General features: G+C 43.4%; 1 protein-coding gene and 1 pseudogene across 1 annotated transcript in view; both read left to right on the plus strand.

The window, feature by feature from the left end:
- ZFYVE26 (zinc finger FYVE-type containing 26) overlaps positions 1-16,402 on the plus strand; it is a gene marked incomplete in the record, with an annotated part of 1,901,467 nt that overhangs the window by 2,421 nt on the left and 1,882,644 nt on the right.
- On the plus strand, positions 11,311-11,429 carry LOC141120676 (5S ribosomal RNA; annotated as a pseudogene).

Raw genomic sequence — 16,402 nt, forward strand, 5'->3', positions numbered from 1 at the left:
ATTTTCATTTCCGTTTTCCATCAGTTGTCGCCTGTTTTTCGCCCGTTGTCCATCCGTTGTCATCTGTTTTGCATCCGCTTTATGTCTGTTTTTCATCCGTTTATGTCCGCTTTTTTTTTTTTTTTTTTTTTTTTTTTTGTTCAGAACTGTATTTAATCATTTTTTCATGAATTATGGGAATTTTTCCATGATTCTTTGTATTCCCCAGCGTGCATTGTGCTTCCCATGCTGCTTTGTGGTTTCAGCTTGCTTTGTGTTTCCTGATTCCTTGCTGTAGTGTACGTGCTTATTTAGAGCAATGGATTTGGTCAGATTTTTTGAGCATGTGACATTATTATTATTATTCAGGATTTATATAGCGCCAACAGTTTACGCAGCGCTTTACAATATAAAAGGGAGACAATACAGTTATAATACAATACAATAGGATTAAGAGGGCCCTGCTCAGAAGAGCTTACAATCTAATAGGGTGGGGCAGGTGGTACAAAAGGTTGTAACTGTGGGGAATGAGCTGGTGGAAGTGGTAGATTAGTTGGAGACGTGATAGGCTTTCCTGAAGAGATGAGTTTTCAGGGATTGCCTGAAGGTAGCAAGAGTAGGGGATAGCCGGATAGATGGAGGTAGCGAGTTCCAGAGGATGGGAGAGGCTCTGGAGAAATCCTGGAGACGAGCATGGGAGGAGGAGATGAGAGAGCTTGAAAGCAGGAGGTCTTGAGAAGAGCGGAGAGGTCGATTTGGGTGATATTTGGAGACAAGATTAGTGATGTAGCTTGGGGCAGAGTTGTGAATGGCTTTGTATGTTGTGGTTAGAATTTTGAATTTAATTCGCTGGGTGATTGGGGGCCAGTGTAGGGATTGAAGTAGAGGGTTGGCAGACACTGAGCGGTTGGTAAGGTGGATAAGTCTGGCAGCAGCATTCATGATAGACTGAAGAGGGGATAGCCTATGGAGCGGTAGGCCAATGAGAAGGGAGTTGCAATAGTCAAGGCGAGAGATAATAAGGGAGTGAATGAGGAGCTTGGTGGTTTCATTTGTTAAAAAAGGGCGAATTTTAGAGATGTTACGGAGGTGAATTCTACAAACTTTTGACAACGATTGGATTTGAGGCTGAAATGACAAGTCAGAGTCTAGGATTACACCTAGTACCCTGGCGTGAGGGGAGGGACTGATGGTTGCATTGTTGATTTTGATGGAAAATTCATGGAGGGGGGGCACAGGCGTGGGGGGGGGAAATATATAATAGCTCAGTTTTAGAGAGGTTTAGTTTAGGGAGTGATGCGACATCCATGCTGATATGTCAGTTAGTAAGTTAGTAATGCGAGAGGAGACTGAAGGAGTGAGGTGAGGAGTAGACAGACAGATTTGGGTGTCATCAGCGTATAAGTGGTATTGGAAGCCGTGGGCAGTTATTAAGTGACCAAGGGAGGAGGTGTAGATAGAGAAGAGAAGGGGTCCAAGAACCGAGCCTTGGGGGACCCCCACAGAAAGGGGCAATGGAGAGGAGGAGACAGAGTTGTAGGTGACACTGAAGGAACGCTGTGATAAATAGCCAGAGAACCAGGATAGAGCAGAATCTCGGAGGCCAAGGGAATGTAGTTTATTGAGAAGGAGCAGGTGGTCAACAGTATCAAAGGCCGCAGAGAGGTCAAGTAGTAGGAGTATGGAGTACTGGCTGTTGGTTTTAGCAGTTAGTAAATCGTTAGTGAGTTTTAGTAAGGTAGTTTCCGTGGAGTGCTGCGAGCGAAAGCCAGACTGTAAGGGGTCAAGAAGGTTTTCATTGAGATAGGAGCTAAGACGGTTGTAGACTAAGCGTTCTAGAAGTTTAGAGGTGAATGGGAGTAATGAGATGGGTCTTAAGTTGTTCAGGTCGGTAGGGTCCAGTGAGGGCTTTTTAAGAATGGGAGTGATCTGCGCATGTTTTAGAGGGGAGGGGAAAATGCCACTAGAAAGGGAGAGATTGAAGATGTGGGTGAGGGAGCATAGGATAGAAGAAGAGGGTGACCGTAGTAGTTGTGAGGGAACAGGATCCAAGGGACAATTGGTTAGGTGGGCATCCGAGAAAATTTTTGTAACCTCTTCCGTAGTAGCCAATTCAAAAGAGGAGAGTGTTGAATGTGCTGCTGGGCAAGGTATGATGGGTGGGGAAGACGTACGCACAGTGGAGATGTCCTCACGAATTGCATCGATCTTGTCTTTGAAGTGATTGGCAATCTCTTGGGCAGTGAGTGAGTTAGTGGGTAGAGGGGGTGGTGGACGAAGCAGAGAGTTAAAGGTTGAGAAGAGCCGACGGGGACTGGATGACAAGGAATTAATAAGAGAGACATGACATTATTTGTCATGCTACCTTATTGAAGGAGACAGAAAAGCATGACCAGGAAGATTTCTGCAATAAGACGCAGGTACTGGACACATCCCATGCTGCTCAAGAGGCCCACTCAAGGGTTTTTTGCTCTGCAGTATGCAGATCTGCGACGTTTCCCACAAACATTTTTTAATTTTACGCGAATGTCTGTACCAACGTTTGAATTTTTATTAGAAAAGTTGCATCCCCATTTGGAAAGGATAAACACGGATATGAGATGTTGTGTGCCACCAGAGGAGCGACTTCTACTTACCCTGAGGTAAGCCAGCCTTTCTGCTTGATTATGTCCAACATAATGTAGGATTCCTTTCATCATTTGTTCTACTCTTCCTAGGTTTCTGGCGTCTGGACTATCCTATATGTCCCTAAACCACTACTTTTTGGTGGGAACCTCTACAATTTCTGGAATTGTGCACAACACCTGTCAAGCAATATGAGAGGAGCTTCGGTGTACTGCAATGCCTGTTCCAGATATAGCCACGTGGCAGGAAATAGCAAATGGGTTTTGGAAGAAGACCCAATTCCCTAATTGTGTTGGAGCCCTGGATGGGAAATGCATCCGAATTCAGAGGCCACCTGGATCTGGCTCACAATATTTTAACTATAAGAAATACTTCTCCATTGTGCTTATGGCAATCTGTGACAGTAATTATACGTTTGTGGCTGTAGATATTGGGGCGTATGGACGTACTGCAGACTCGAGTGTTTACAGCATCAGCAATGGGGAGAAGACTACTTGAGGGCCACTTTCATTTGCCATCAGACAAACCTCTTCCAGGAACTGTAGGGCCAGATATGCCACATGTGCTTGTAGCTGATGAGGCATTTGCACTTTCTAGCCATCTCCTAAGGCCTTATGCCAGGCACAATCTAACTCCCCCCAAAAATGTTTTTAACTATCGGTTGAGTCGTGCAAGGCGCCTTATTGAATGCACCTTTGGCATTTTGACAAGCAAGTGGCGCATATTCCATACAACAATTCAACTGAGCCTGGAGAATGCCGAACCAGCTATGCAAGCATGTTGTGTCCTCCATAACGTTATACGTGAGAAAGAAGGAATTACTGTTAAGGAAGAGGACGAGATCGATTTACCTTCTGTACGGTTTGCTGGACTGCGACCCAACAATTCAGTCGTTACCATGCGTGATACGTTTGCAAACTATTTCATGTCCCCAGAGAGAGAGGTTCTGTGGCAGTATCAACATGTGTAAAAACACTCACCAGGCACTTTATTAGGTATAATTTGCTAGTACCATGTTTGACCCCTTTATGTACCCTGCATTGTGTTTGTTTTCCCATAGAAAATGTAAATTCAATAGTTTGACGAAATATACATTTTCACGTTAGCAGTATAGCAGTCTTGTGACCTCTATCAGTGTATGATTTAAAACTTGTTGTTTTCAGTCTCCTGGTGCCAACATCGATCATCACTCACCCTAGGACCATCACATTCATTTGTATCAGTTGTTTTTGGTTTATATAGAGTACAATAATAAAATTACATTTTCCATGCAGTCAATTATTTTTATTAATGACCACAACAAATATCTCAAACTGTACAAACATAATTTTTGTACAAATATATACACATATATAACATGTAGTGTTTCAGTGCAAACTTGGCGGCCAACTACAATGGGGCAACTTAAAATGGGGATTCTTTAAAGGTCCTGATAATAAGGACTGTGGGAAGTGGAATAGGGAGTGGATGACTGGGAGGATTGACTGTATGAAGTGCCCTGTGAACTGGAGGACTCATAGGTGGGTGCCACTCGCGGTGGGGGTACAACATTTTGGGCAGTGGGGGCTGGTGCACGTTGGTGATGGGGGTTAATGCTTGGATGATATGGATGGTGAAATGAATGTTGTGGAGCTTGCTTACCATGGTATGGACGTTGGTGATGGGTAATGACTGGTGGCATGGGTTCTCCAGACATTGCAGCCCTTATGCACACACCCGTAAAATTAAAGATGGACATTTGAACATCCATTTTACACTCATTTGGAACTCTAACTAAATGGTGGTACATATTCCTAGCAAAACTAGCATCCTGGTTATTGGGGTCTGAAAATGGGTCGGTGGTATCAGCCCTTCTTGTTGCCCTCATCTCCTACATAAAACTTAACATGGCTGCATCCATGTCACGTTTGGGATGTCCGTGACGTTTCCTGGCCCTCGGTGCGGTAGCTCCAACAGAACGAATCTGAGGGGTGGAACATTTTATTAGCACATTTTATTTTGTCAACATTTCAAAATGGGGCATTTTATATAGGATAATTATAGGCACACGTTGTCTTTCAAGCGTGGCTGTTGCTGTAGATTGGGAGGACGGGTTTTCTTCGGGACCTTGCTCGTTAACTCCCATGTCTTCCTCTTGCGCAGGCTGGGTATCCACTGCATCCCCCTTCTCTTCAGTTTCTGAAATATTGCTGGTGGTACTGTAAAAATATTTATACATAGATGGATTACAGCTCAGTACAGTATAGTTATTACAATACATAGATCCATGTGTGTCATTACTGTTAAATTGGTTGTAAACCTTACAGACCACTTTTACCTACAGGTAGGTGCAAGAAATATCTCCTAAACCTACATGGTTTAGGAGATATTTGCTGAAAACACGTAGACAGCGGCGCCTGACTAGACGTGCCATTTCTGAAGGCAATCGTGCCGTGGCTCCCGCACGCATGACGTAAACGCGGCTACGGCCAGTCACAGCACCGGAGCCGTGATACCCCGAAGTCACTCCAGGAGTGATGGCGACGGAGGAGGGGAACGAGGGCCGATGCGGGGGCTTCGATCTCGGGCAAGAAATTCATAATGAGCTAGTATGCTATACATACTAGCTCATTATGCCTGCAGTTTTTTTTTTTTTTTTCTTCATGGTTTTCTTCCTCTTTGGAGTATATGATTATTTAGACTAAGGCAAATAATTTAATATAGAGGAGAAATAATGTATTTACTTACCTTCTTAAGTCCATCACACATCTCAAGAAGAAGTCCAGCATCTCAAAGAAGGGGCTTTTTTTTTTTTTTTTTTTTTTTTTTTTGCTGGACGATCCTGATCCGCTTCGACTGTCTTTTGCTTCCTCTTTCAGCTCCCGCCTATAGCGGTCTCTTAGGGATCTCCACCTTGTCATTATTTTTTCGCCTGCATAGGAACAGTAGACAAAATGAACTGATAGTATACAAAATTGTCATGTTGGAGTTCTATTTAAAACCCATATGTGGAATACAGAGGTTTTTAACAACTATTTTTGTCAGTTTTACATATAGGTAAGCCTATAAAATGGCTTCACTAGAAGTACTGTAATTATCTCTGCGCCGTTTAGGATATATTTGCTGTACACTGTGGGATGACAACATGGCCAGGTGACGTTTGCAGGTGACGTGACAGGTGATGTGGCAGGTGGACAATCCACAACTTGTGGCAGGTGATGTGGCAAGTGACACACTAAATACAAATATACACGCTAAACGAGGCTCAATGCAGCATGCAAATGCGGCAAAATGGGCGTTTCTAAACGCCGGTTTCAAGCTTCGTTCAGAAGAGTTTGCACCAGCGAAACGTCTACATGGGGCACAGTGACCGAAACAGCACAAGTATGAAGAAATATTAGAGGAGGTCACTCCAAACTGGTTGTTGCTCAGTAATAGACACTGTCGGATACGTGGTAAGCATTTTGTGGGATGGGGGTGGGTTGGCATGGTTAAATTTATAGTACACCCATTGTCCCATAATGCTGGCCTGGCATGCACAAGTTGGATGAGCTGCTCATGGGATACATCTCTTGCCATTTTTTTTTTTCTCTTCTCTCTCCAGCATGTGCTTGTGCATGTGACTTTTACTAATGACCACTATCTGGGTCATAGGTTAATTGTAACGTATGCATATTGAATTACATATTTTGATGAAAAACGGATGTCAGCGGATCAGATGTTAATGGGTCGTCCGCAAACATCCGTTTTTCATCAGTTCCGTTTTTTTTTCCGTCATAAAAATAGGGTTTTCTTCCATCCAAGAAAACGGAGCTGAACGGAGACGGATGTTAGCGGATGATGATCCGCTAATGTCCGCTATCCCATAGAGTTGCATTGAGGTCTGTTTTAATCGATTTAAATGGACGTATGAAAAAACAGACGAACGGTCCGCACGTGTGAAAGGGCCCTAAGGGCCCTGGTACAGATGGTAATGGGAAACTTGCTTGCACATAGAAGAAAAGTGTGGTTTCCCTAAAAATACATACTAGACCCCTAAAGTGATAGTGATTCTAAAGGAAAGATGATTGTGATTGTGTTTGTTTTTTGTAAAAAAAAAAAATGTCATACATACTTACCTGCTCCTGGTTTTGCACAGAGCAGTCCTGATCCTCTTCTTTTTGGGTCCTAGGCCAGTGGTCCTAGTTCCCCCTAGAGGCAAGCCTCTTTTTATGGGGGACAGTTGAGCAGGCTCACTACTGAGCTGTGCTATGTGTGTTCTTTCGTGTACAGAGGGTGGCTCGGCTCCGTTCCCTCTTCATTGGCTCGCTGACTGTGATTGACAGCAGCAGGAGCCAATAACTCGCCTCTTTCCGAGTTCCCTGTTGGCGCAGTGGACTCCTGCTGAGTGCCCCCAGAGCAAGCAGCTCCCGAGTCGCAGCTCTGTGTGTCCATTCACACACACAGCTGTGTCTCCCTCTCTCCCTCTCTCCCCTCACTGGCTGTGATTGATATTGGCACCTGTAGCTGAGTCAGTCAATGAGGGAGAGTCCCTAGAGAGCCGAGGCTCTCATGCACGTCGCTGGTTCAAGATGGGGCTAAAGTAAGTATTGGAGGGGGCTGGGGTGCTTCTGCACACAGGGTTTTTATCTTAATGCATTAAGGTAAAAAACCTTCTGCCTTTAGAATCCCTTTAAGGCTTAACTAGCCCAGAGTTCCCTGGAAGAGGGGGGGGAAAAAACTGGATACGAGAATCTAGTGAAGATGCCAGACCTGCTAAACACTAGCATCCTTTTAAAATACAGGGAGAGTGTTACAGACTATGCCACCAAAAAAATTCCTGTCATGCCTAAACAGCTATCCATAAAGGAAAGGATGTACAGGGGATTTCAGGGATTTGGATCTTCCAGAATTACAGCAGAGCAAATTTCCTCTGGTCAGTAGTGCTATACTATGCAGTCTGAATCCACCATGTCAGCTACTATGAATCTGATAGATGGCTCCAATGGAGTTTGCTTGGCATCTTCTCCCCCCATTTTTTTTTTTTCTTTTTCCTTTAGCTCTCCTTCCTACTTAACCACTTGCCTACTGGGCACTTAAACCCCCCTCCTGACCAGACCAATTTTCAGCTTTCAGTGCTCTCACACTTTGACAATTACTCAGTCATGTAATACTGTACCCAAATGAATTTTTTGTGTCCTTTTTTTTTTTTTTTTTTTTTTTTTTTTTTCATACAAAGAGCTTTCTTTTGATGGTATTTGATCACCTCCTGGTTTTTTTTTATTTTTTGCGCTATAAATGAAAAGACCAAAAATTTTGAAAAAAAATTTGCATTTTTCTTTGTTTCTGTGATAAAATGTTGCAAATTATTAATTTTTTCATCATAAATTTTGGCCACAATTTATACTGTTACATACCTTTTGGTAAAAAAAAAAAAAAAAAAAATATATATATATATATATATATATATATTTATATTTATATATATATATATATATATATATATATATATATATATATATATATATATTTTTCTTTTCCACAAAATTGTCATTGTAATGACAATACATTGTGCTGCTACTCCTGAGTATTACGATGCCACATGTGTGGGACTTTTTTTCACAGCCTAGCCACATAGGGAGGCCCAACATGCAGGGAGCACCATCACGTGTTCTAGGAACATAAATTACACATCTAACTTGTTGACTACCTATTACACTTTAAAGGCCCTCGAGCACCAGGACAATGACACGTGACACTGACAGATGGCACTGATGACACGTGACACTGGTAACAGATGATAGGTGGCACTGGGGACAGGTGGGCATGTGTGTGTCTGTGTTAGTGTTTAAACACTCACGCTGCAGCTGCAGGTTGCTCTCCTTCCTCACATGCGGTCTTTGTGTGAAGAGGGAGAGCCAGCAATGAGAGGTGATCTCATATGTTTACATATGAGATCATCTCTCATTGGACACTCCGATTGAGTGCTAAATGGCCGCTGTGATTGGCCATTTAGCACGATCTGTGATTGGCTGTGTCCAAGGGACACGGCCAGACAGATTTCTCCCGATGCGCGCCCGCAGGGATGAAATAAATAGGAGCACGTCCAGGGACACCCTCCCGGCAATTGAGTGCCGCGCTGTAGCCGTCTTTCGGCTATAGGGCGGGAAGTGCTTAAAGAGGAAGAAAACTTCCTCTGCAGACATTTACCTATAGGCAAGCCTTATTATAGGATTACCTATAGGTAGTGTAAATATCTCGTAAACGTTAACCATTTGGGGCATATTTCCATTACATGCAGCCAGTGACACCACTGGTGCGCGCTCTGAAGGAATGGCCACATGTGCCATTCCTTCTGAGCTCTGCTATGAACAGCGGCACGCGCGGGAGTGACGTCCTCTTGGGGAGGCACAGTATAGGGTACCCTACCCTTGGGAGCATGTCCTCTTTTTGCAGATCAGAAATAGCATGGGAGCCTATGCATGTGGTGTTCTGTTTACAGTATATTTATCTGGTATTGTTTTATTTTGCTGTGGATCAGAAATGCACAACTTTGGAGTTGATGCTTGTGGTGTCCTGTCAGTTTTGTATTGGTTTCTCTTCTGCATCATAAATACACAAATTTAGAGCTTATGCTTGGGTTATTGTCTATTTTGTGTATTTCTGATGCACAGCGAGAGAGAAAAAATACAACATAAATATAGAAAAAATAACATAAGGATATGCTCCAATGTTGTGTATTTTTGATATGCAGTAAGGGCAACCTATATACTGTATCATAAATATAGACAAAATAACACAAGGATAAGTTCCAATGTTGTGTACTTCTGATGAGAAAATAATATATGCTCCCTGACACTAGTGCTGACATCAGGCCACTGTCCTATACCGGGTCGGCAGTGGCACTCTGTCATATGTTTTTATGATTCATTTTATTTTGGTTTTTAACTTACTATTCCAATAAATACTATACTATGAGACTTCATCTGACTCCTGATGAGCTTTTATTTACTGCATCTACATCTGGATGGTGTGAGTTGCTGAACAGCCTTCCCCACAACAGATGGTGAATCTACACTGAGTGCGTGTTTGCTGCTGTAATGGCAGCCATCTTGGATCCTATAATGGATCCTATCATGGGACTGTGCATTTCAAATTATGTTTGTATTTTGAATTTAATTCTCTTGGAAATCGTAAGCCAGTGTCAGGATTGGCGGAGAGGGGTGGCAGACACTGAGCGGTTGGCAAGGTAGATGAGTCTGGCAGCAGCATTCATGATAGACTGAAGAGGGGATGGCTTGTGAGAAGGGAGTTGCAATAGTCAAGGCAAGAGAGAATGAGTAGCTTGGTGATTTCATTAGTTAAAAAGGGGCGAATTTTAGAGATGATTACAGTCTGTGAGGTGGAGCACAAAGTTTATGGGGTTGAAGAAACTTCACAAATTAAAGATCCTGTGTGTGTGTTTTTCTCATCACTATTAAATTGGAAACTTAATACACTTTTTTTTAATAGTGCACTGTATATTTTGCTGTGCAATATTTTGCATTTAAATCTCTGGTATGAATGATTGAGGTTTCACAACATTATTTTCTTAATCGTACATCACGGGACACAGAGCCATAGTAATTACTATATGGGTTATAGGTCACCTTCAGGTGTTGGACACTGGCACACCCTAAGACAGGAAGTTCACTCCCTATATAACCCCTCCCACTACTGGGAATACCTCAGTTTTTTTTTTTTTCGCCCGTGTCTAAGGTGTTGGTCACAAGTAAAGATGTGCTGTGCTGAGCTCCACTGGAGCAATCTTTGCTGGGGCTAGCCATGCAGCTGGATCCATTCAAAGTGTCTTTTTAGGCCGAATTGAATGGTACCCGGGCCTCGTGGTGGAAGAAACTATGTTTTAGCCTGTAACGCTTCTCTTTTTAGAGAGCTGGACCCCGGGATCCAGTGCTTTTGGTTTTTTCAGCCTTCAAGTTTTTTCTGGCGGGGTGCTGTTACAGATCCAGGAGTGGGACCCCCCCCGATGAAAAGGGGGCCCAGTTCCTGAAGGTTTTTTTTAAAAGGAGCTCACTGTGAGAGGAGATACCAGCAATTGATTGAAAGTTTGACCTGTCCGATAGACAATGCTCAAATGCTTGGGGCTCCAACGGATAAAAAGTTGGAAATTCCTATTAAAAAAAAATAAAAAATTTTTTTTCTGATGTCTTAACCTGCGCTAGCAGCAATTGGTATATGTCAGTCCTTCAGAGACCAGTCTGAACAGGTGCTCATGGTTATTCCTGATCAGCAGGCCCAGGGTTTAGCCGAGTTACCAGTGGCATTATGTTTGGCAATAGATGCCATGAGAGATTCTAGTCTTCAAGCCTCGCGCCTTACACTTGGCTGGTGCATAGGCATAGAATCTTATGGTTGAATAGTTGGTCAGCCGAAGCGTCGTGCAAAGCTCCTGGCTAGTTTTCCTTTTCACGGTGAAGGGCTGTTTGGGGATGATTTGGATAAATACACTTTATAGTGTTTTTTGTGGAAAAAGTATCCGTTTGCTAATTTGGAAGAGGAGTAAACATATTTCACTTAAACTAGCTCCTTCTCCAGTGCCAGGAGCATCTGCTTCCAGGCAGTCGACGGCCTCTGCCGTCAAGTTCAAGAAGGAAACTGAAGCCTCCTTATGAAGGGGCACCCCCGCTCGCTCGAGTGGGGGGGATAGACTTCCGCAGTTTTCAAGGGTCTGGCATGAAGAGTGTCGGAGCCTGCGGCCACATTACCCTGGAAGCGCCCGATCTTGTCTGATCTCAGAGGCTAAGCAGGGTCGGGCCTGGTCAGTACCTGGATGGGAGAATGCCTAGGAATGCCAGGTGCCGTAGGCTACAGATGGGTGACTTCCTCAATAACTCGAGGGTACAAACTTGAGTTCCGAAAGTCCCCATCTCCTTGTTTTTCTCAGACTCTAGAGGAAAAGAAGTCTTTCAAGCATTGGACCATCTTTTGTCTCAAGAGATTGATCTTAGTGGTTCCCATGCAAGAGCAGGGATTGGGGTTTTATTTAAACCTTTTCACGGTACCAAAACCAAATGAGTGTGTCAGACCCATTCTAGATCTAAACCCGTTTCTGAATATCCGCTCTTTCCGCATGGAGTCAATCCGATCGGTGGTCTCCGTCCTACTAGGTAGAGAACTTCCGGCGTCAATAGACATCAGGGATGCATACTTCCATGTACCTATATTTCCCACTCACCCAGAAATATCTACGTTTTGAGGTAGAAAATCTTCTTTTTCAGTTTGTAGCTCTGCCTTTCGGTCTAGCTACTGCACTTCGAGTATTTACAAAGGTCTGGCCCCTCCTGTAGCTGGATTAAGGCCCCAAGGTATAACGATTAGCTTACCTAGACTATCTGCTCTTGATAGACCAGTTGGTAGCCCGCTTAGACCAAAGTATGATCTACAGTCAACTACCTGGAATACCAAAGTCATATTCTCAACCTAGAGAAATCCTCCTTAAAAAAACTTTCAAGGAGATTGGAATACTTGGGTCTGATTTATTAATACAGCCCAGAAAAAGAAGATCAGTGCCATAAAGGTACTGATTTAGATGGTCAAAGCAAAGAAAAATCCTTCTATTCAACCTTGCATGAGGTTGTTGGGAAAGATGGTGGCTTCATTTGAGGCCGTTCCTTATCCTCAGTCTCATTTGAGGCTGCCGCAAAACAGTATTTTGTCGGCTTGCAACAAGTAGGTCCAAGCTCTAGTTTTCCCAATGTGTCTGTCTCCAGGGTGCACCGGAGTCTCATTTGGTGGTTGATAACCAAGAATCTGCAGAAGGGAAAATCTTTCCTACCAGCTACCTGGAAGATGGTAATAGCAGATGCCAATATACAAAAAGGAAAACTGTAAGCGCAGAGATATGTGTACCTCTATACAGTACATGCAACAGTCACAGTTCATTAGTCCATATGATAAGCTAAACAATGGCAGATCCCAAAAGGAAATGATGGTGGGCAGCAGCTATCCTTAGAGAGAAGCCAGCTCTATAATAGAAGACAAGGGAACAAAAAGGAAGTGCCACCTAAGTGCAATAAGTTAAGATTTTAATGACACAGCAACTAATGCACTTAAAAGGAAGGTGAATAAAATCAGGCTCATCTGCTATGGGCACAAGGTGCAGTCCAGTCGCTGGTCCATCCTAATCCACGGGGAGGTGGCCATAGGGGGGCAAGATGTGCAGTCTTTTCCTGTGGCCACCAGGAAGACAGCCAGGTCCGACGTGGAACGCAGGCGATGACATCACAGGAAGTGGAACCAGGGGAAGCAACAAGGGGGGAAATTCTGGAGAGAACAAACAGGCTACGTGCTCGAAGTCTACTGCTCCTTCTAAAGGCCTATGGAGGTACAGCTGGTGAGGAGCTATTTATGTGCCAAGCTCCCACTGACAACAACACAATTTAAAACAAAAGAATTGGATTAATGTTGATCTATAACCAAAGGATGTAATCTATTAAGGAAATATCATAATATTAAAATTAAGAGTGTTGTATTATGTATGTTTATGACATGATCTGACCGAGGGAGCAGGGGGCGGGGCCACAAACGGGACCAAGGGATGTTTAAGGCTAGAAACACTATGTGTCAAAATAAAAGCTTATGTATAAAACTAAAATCTGGATTGTATAGGAAAGATGCGTGCACCTTCACCAAAGGGCGCGCGTGTGTACCTGCGTCTGTATGTAGAACACATGGGCTCATATTAAATGTAAAGTGCATCAAAACATGTATGTGTATAAACACAAGGAGGACAGTAATAAAATAAAATACAATATATGCATATAAAACATCAAGAAACTCCATCATTCAAAAAAATTATATGTGAGAGAAATTATATCTACACACACACACACACACACACACACACACGCGTATAAACAACACGTGAATAAAATAGTTTAAATTAAAAATTGTTATACATATGAATCTGTGTGTGAAAAAGGGATATGTGATGTCTACTATCAGTAGGGGATTTTTGAGGCGTAATTAGAAGTATGTACGTAAACAGGGATCAAAGAGCGTAAAAGCTATTATGGTCCATACAAAAAAATGTTACGTACAAGTGATGGTACTCTAAAATACACATACGCACACACACAGATGGTGTGTACGTAGAGATGGTCATGTACTCACATTGCATTGTAGTAGGCTAAATATACATATACAGAAAAAGGCAAGGCAGTCATATATGCTAAAATGATGGTAAGAGTCTTATGGTGTGATCAATGCTAGAAGTACTGTGTCCATTTTGGAAAAGGATATAATTGCTATCAATATCACTTATGTGTACAGCATACTAAAAGTAACAGTTACATGGGATGGTACTTACAATGTGAAAGATACCAAATTGTACTTAATATGTGAAGGATACCAAATGTGGAAAATGGACCATAAGGGTCAGCTGTTGAAAAAAAACAAAGGATGAAAATTTTGTGAGTAATTACGTCAGGAAAAACACAAACTATAGTTACAGGAGGGTATGAACCTCAATTTCTTCATTTAACCCTCCAGGTGCCAAAGTCCCTAAGGAGTAAATCCAATAGGATTCCTGTTGGCAAAGGCGTCTAAAACGTTCAGCTGTGGGCAATGTCCCAGGGATAGATTCCAGAACTCAAACTTTCAGGCCCACCATAGATTTTTTTTTTTTTTTTGTGTTGACAAAGAAAATGCCTGGGGACAATGATGGTCTCATCCTTTCTCAGTAAGTCTTCATGATGGAGGGGCCTCGACTGCGCATGTAGGAAGCAGCGTGCTAGCGCGTTGTGCTCTGTGGAGAACCGGGAGAGAGATCAGGCAGCCATGAGCCATGTGCTGTAATGGAGTTGTAATGGACTGTGCTAGCGTACCATGCTATGGTGCCGCTTGGAGGAGGACCTTGATCAGCATGTGAACCCCGCTATCCCGCTTACCACTCACATCCCCCTGTACCTGTGTCATGGTTTGTGCCCTCTGCCTTCATCCTCTCTGCTTGTCTGGTATCCCGGACTTTTCACTTATACTCCTGCTCTGCCTGCATCGGACATAGGCGTTCCACTCCGGACTCCCCAAGCCCCCCCCCCCCCAGTTATCTGGCTCATTCAGGTTCATATGGGCAGGAGGAGATGCGGTGCCTCTGGTGGCTTGTCTGGTACGTCACCAGTGTCACCGCAAACTGGTATCCAGGATTTTTTCTTTGCTGGCAGACGGACCCTCTCCTCTAGCATCATAGTGAAGATGACAGCAGAGCAACAGGGGGGACTGCATATGGAACAGCAAGCAGGTCACTCTATTGTACAGGACATAGATGAGCATGCAGGAGTTGCCTACACACAAGCGCGCGCTGTCTCTCCTCCTCCTCCTCCTCCTGCTGGTTCACAGGAACCGCAGAGTGTGTTGCACCTCTACCTCCCCCTCTGCACATGCATACCTCCCTGTCTATACAATCACCAGTTATTAGCCAGGGAATAGATGGGGACTTACGAGAATTTCTAAAAGCCCTGCCAACACTGAGTGTTGGCGTTTGTACAGCATTTGGAGCAAGGATACCGCACTGATATTCAGGCGGTTAAAATTGAACTACAAGCAACCCAGGTTAAAACATCAGAGTTAGAGAGCTCTGTTAGTCTTTGCTGATTCTGTCAATGTACATAACCAATGATTAGATATGCATGAATCCCAGTTACAATAGTTGTACTCGCTTATAGAGGATCAAGATAATCGCAACCGGCGAAATATTTGGATTCGAGGGTTGCCGGAGGCGATGGGTGCTGAGGATCTCTCAGTAATGGTTAAAAGCATTTTTATATCTATATTGGGGACAACAGAGCCGGTCAGTCTGGAATTTAATAGGGTTCACCGGGCTTTGGGGCCACGAAACCCTGACCCAGCTAAACCAAGAGATGTTATATGCCGAGTACATTATTTCCGTGTAAAAGAGGACATTATGAGGAAAGCTCGATTGAAAGGCTTAATCAGTTATAAAGGGACTACGATCCAACTGTTGTCAGATCTGTGCCGTTTCACCCTAGAAAAGAGGAAGGCATTTAAAACCTCTCCTGGCATTGTTACAAGACCGTAATATTTTTTACCGTTGGAAATTTCCATTCCAGCTACAAATTCGTAAGGAGGGAAAATGGTTAAGTATTTGGGGTCCATCGGATATCCTGACTGTGGTAACAGCCCTGGAGCTACCAGAGCTTCCACCTTTTGAGTGGCCACTGTCATATTCATTGTTTCGGAGTGAAGGGCGTCGGGCTCCTGTATTGGGGGAGTACCCCGGTAGATCAGCATTTCCCCCTCCTCCATAGTCCTAATAAGGGTGTTCAATAGCAATAACATTAATGGATTTCCTCAATGGAGGAGGACGTGTGTGTGTGTGTGTGTGTGTGTGTGTGTGTTTGTTTTTTTTTTTTTTTTTGGGGAATAGTTCCTGGAGAGTCCAAGAGTAGGGGAGTCGCAATCGCTATCCATAAATGTTTATCAATATTGGCCTTGGAGCATGTAACTGACCCCAATGGCCGGTATCTCTTTCTTAAATTTAGGCTGTGGAATGGAGTTTTTAAAATTGCCAATTTCTATATTCCTAATTAAGAACAAATAACAGCAATTACACAATATCTTCACCTCTTGCCAGATTTTGCAGAGTGCACAATTCTTGTAGGAGGAGACTTTAATATGGTACTAGAACCCCAATTGGACACCACCTCTCAGAGATCTAATATTTCTTACAGTCGGTTGAGAGCCCTTAAAAGAGAGTTGTTTGAACACCGATTGCTGGATGTATGGCGCACCTTAAATCCTAAAAAGTGGGATTATACATACT

This window comes from Aquarana catesbeiana, linkage group LG13 (genome assembly GCF_042186555.1).
Source record: "Aquarana catesbeiana isolate 2022-GZ linkage group LG13, ASM4218655v1, whole genome shotgun sequence".
Lineage (NCBI taxonomy): Eukaryota > Metazoa > Chordata > Amphibia > Anura > Ranidae > Aquarana > Aquarana catesbeiana.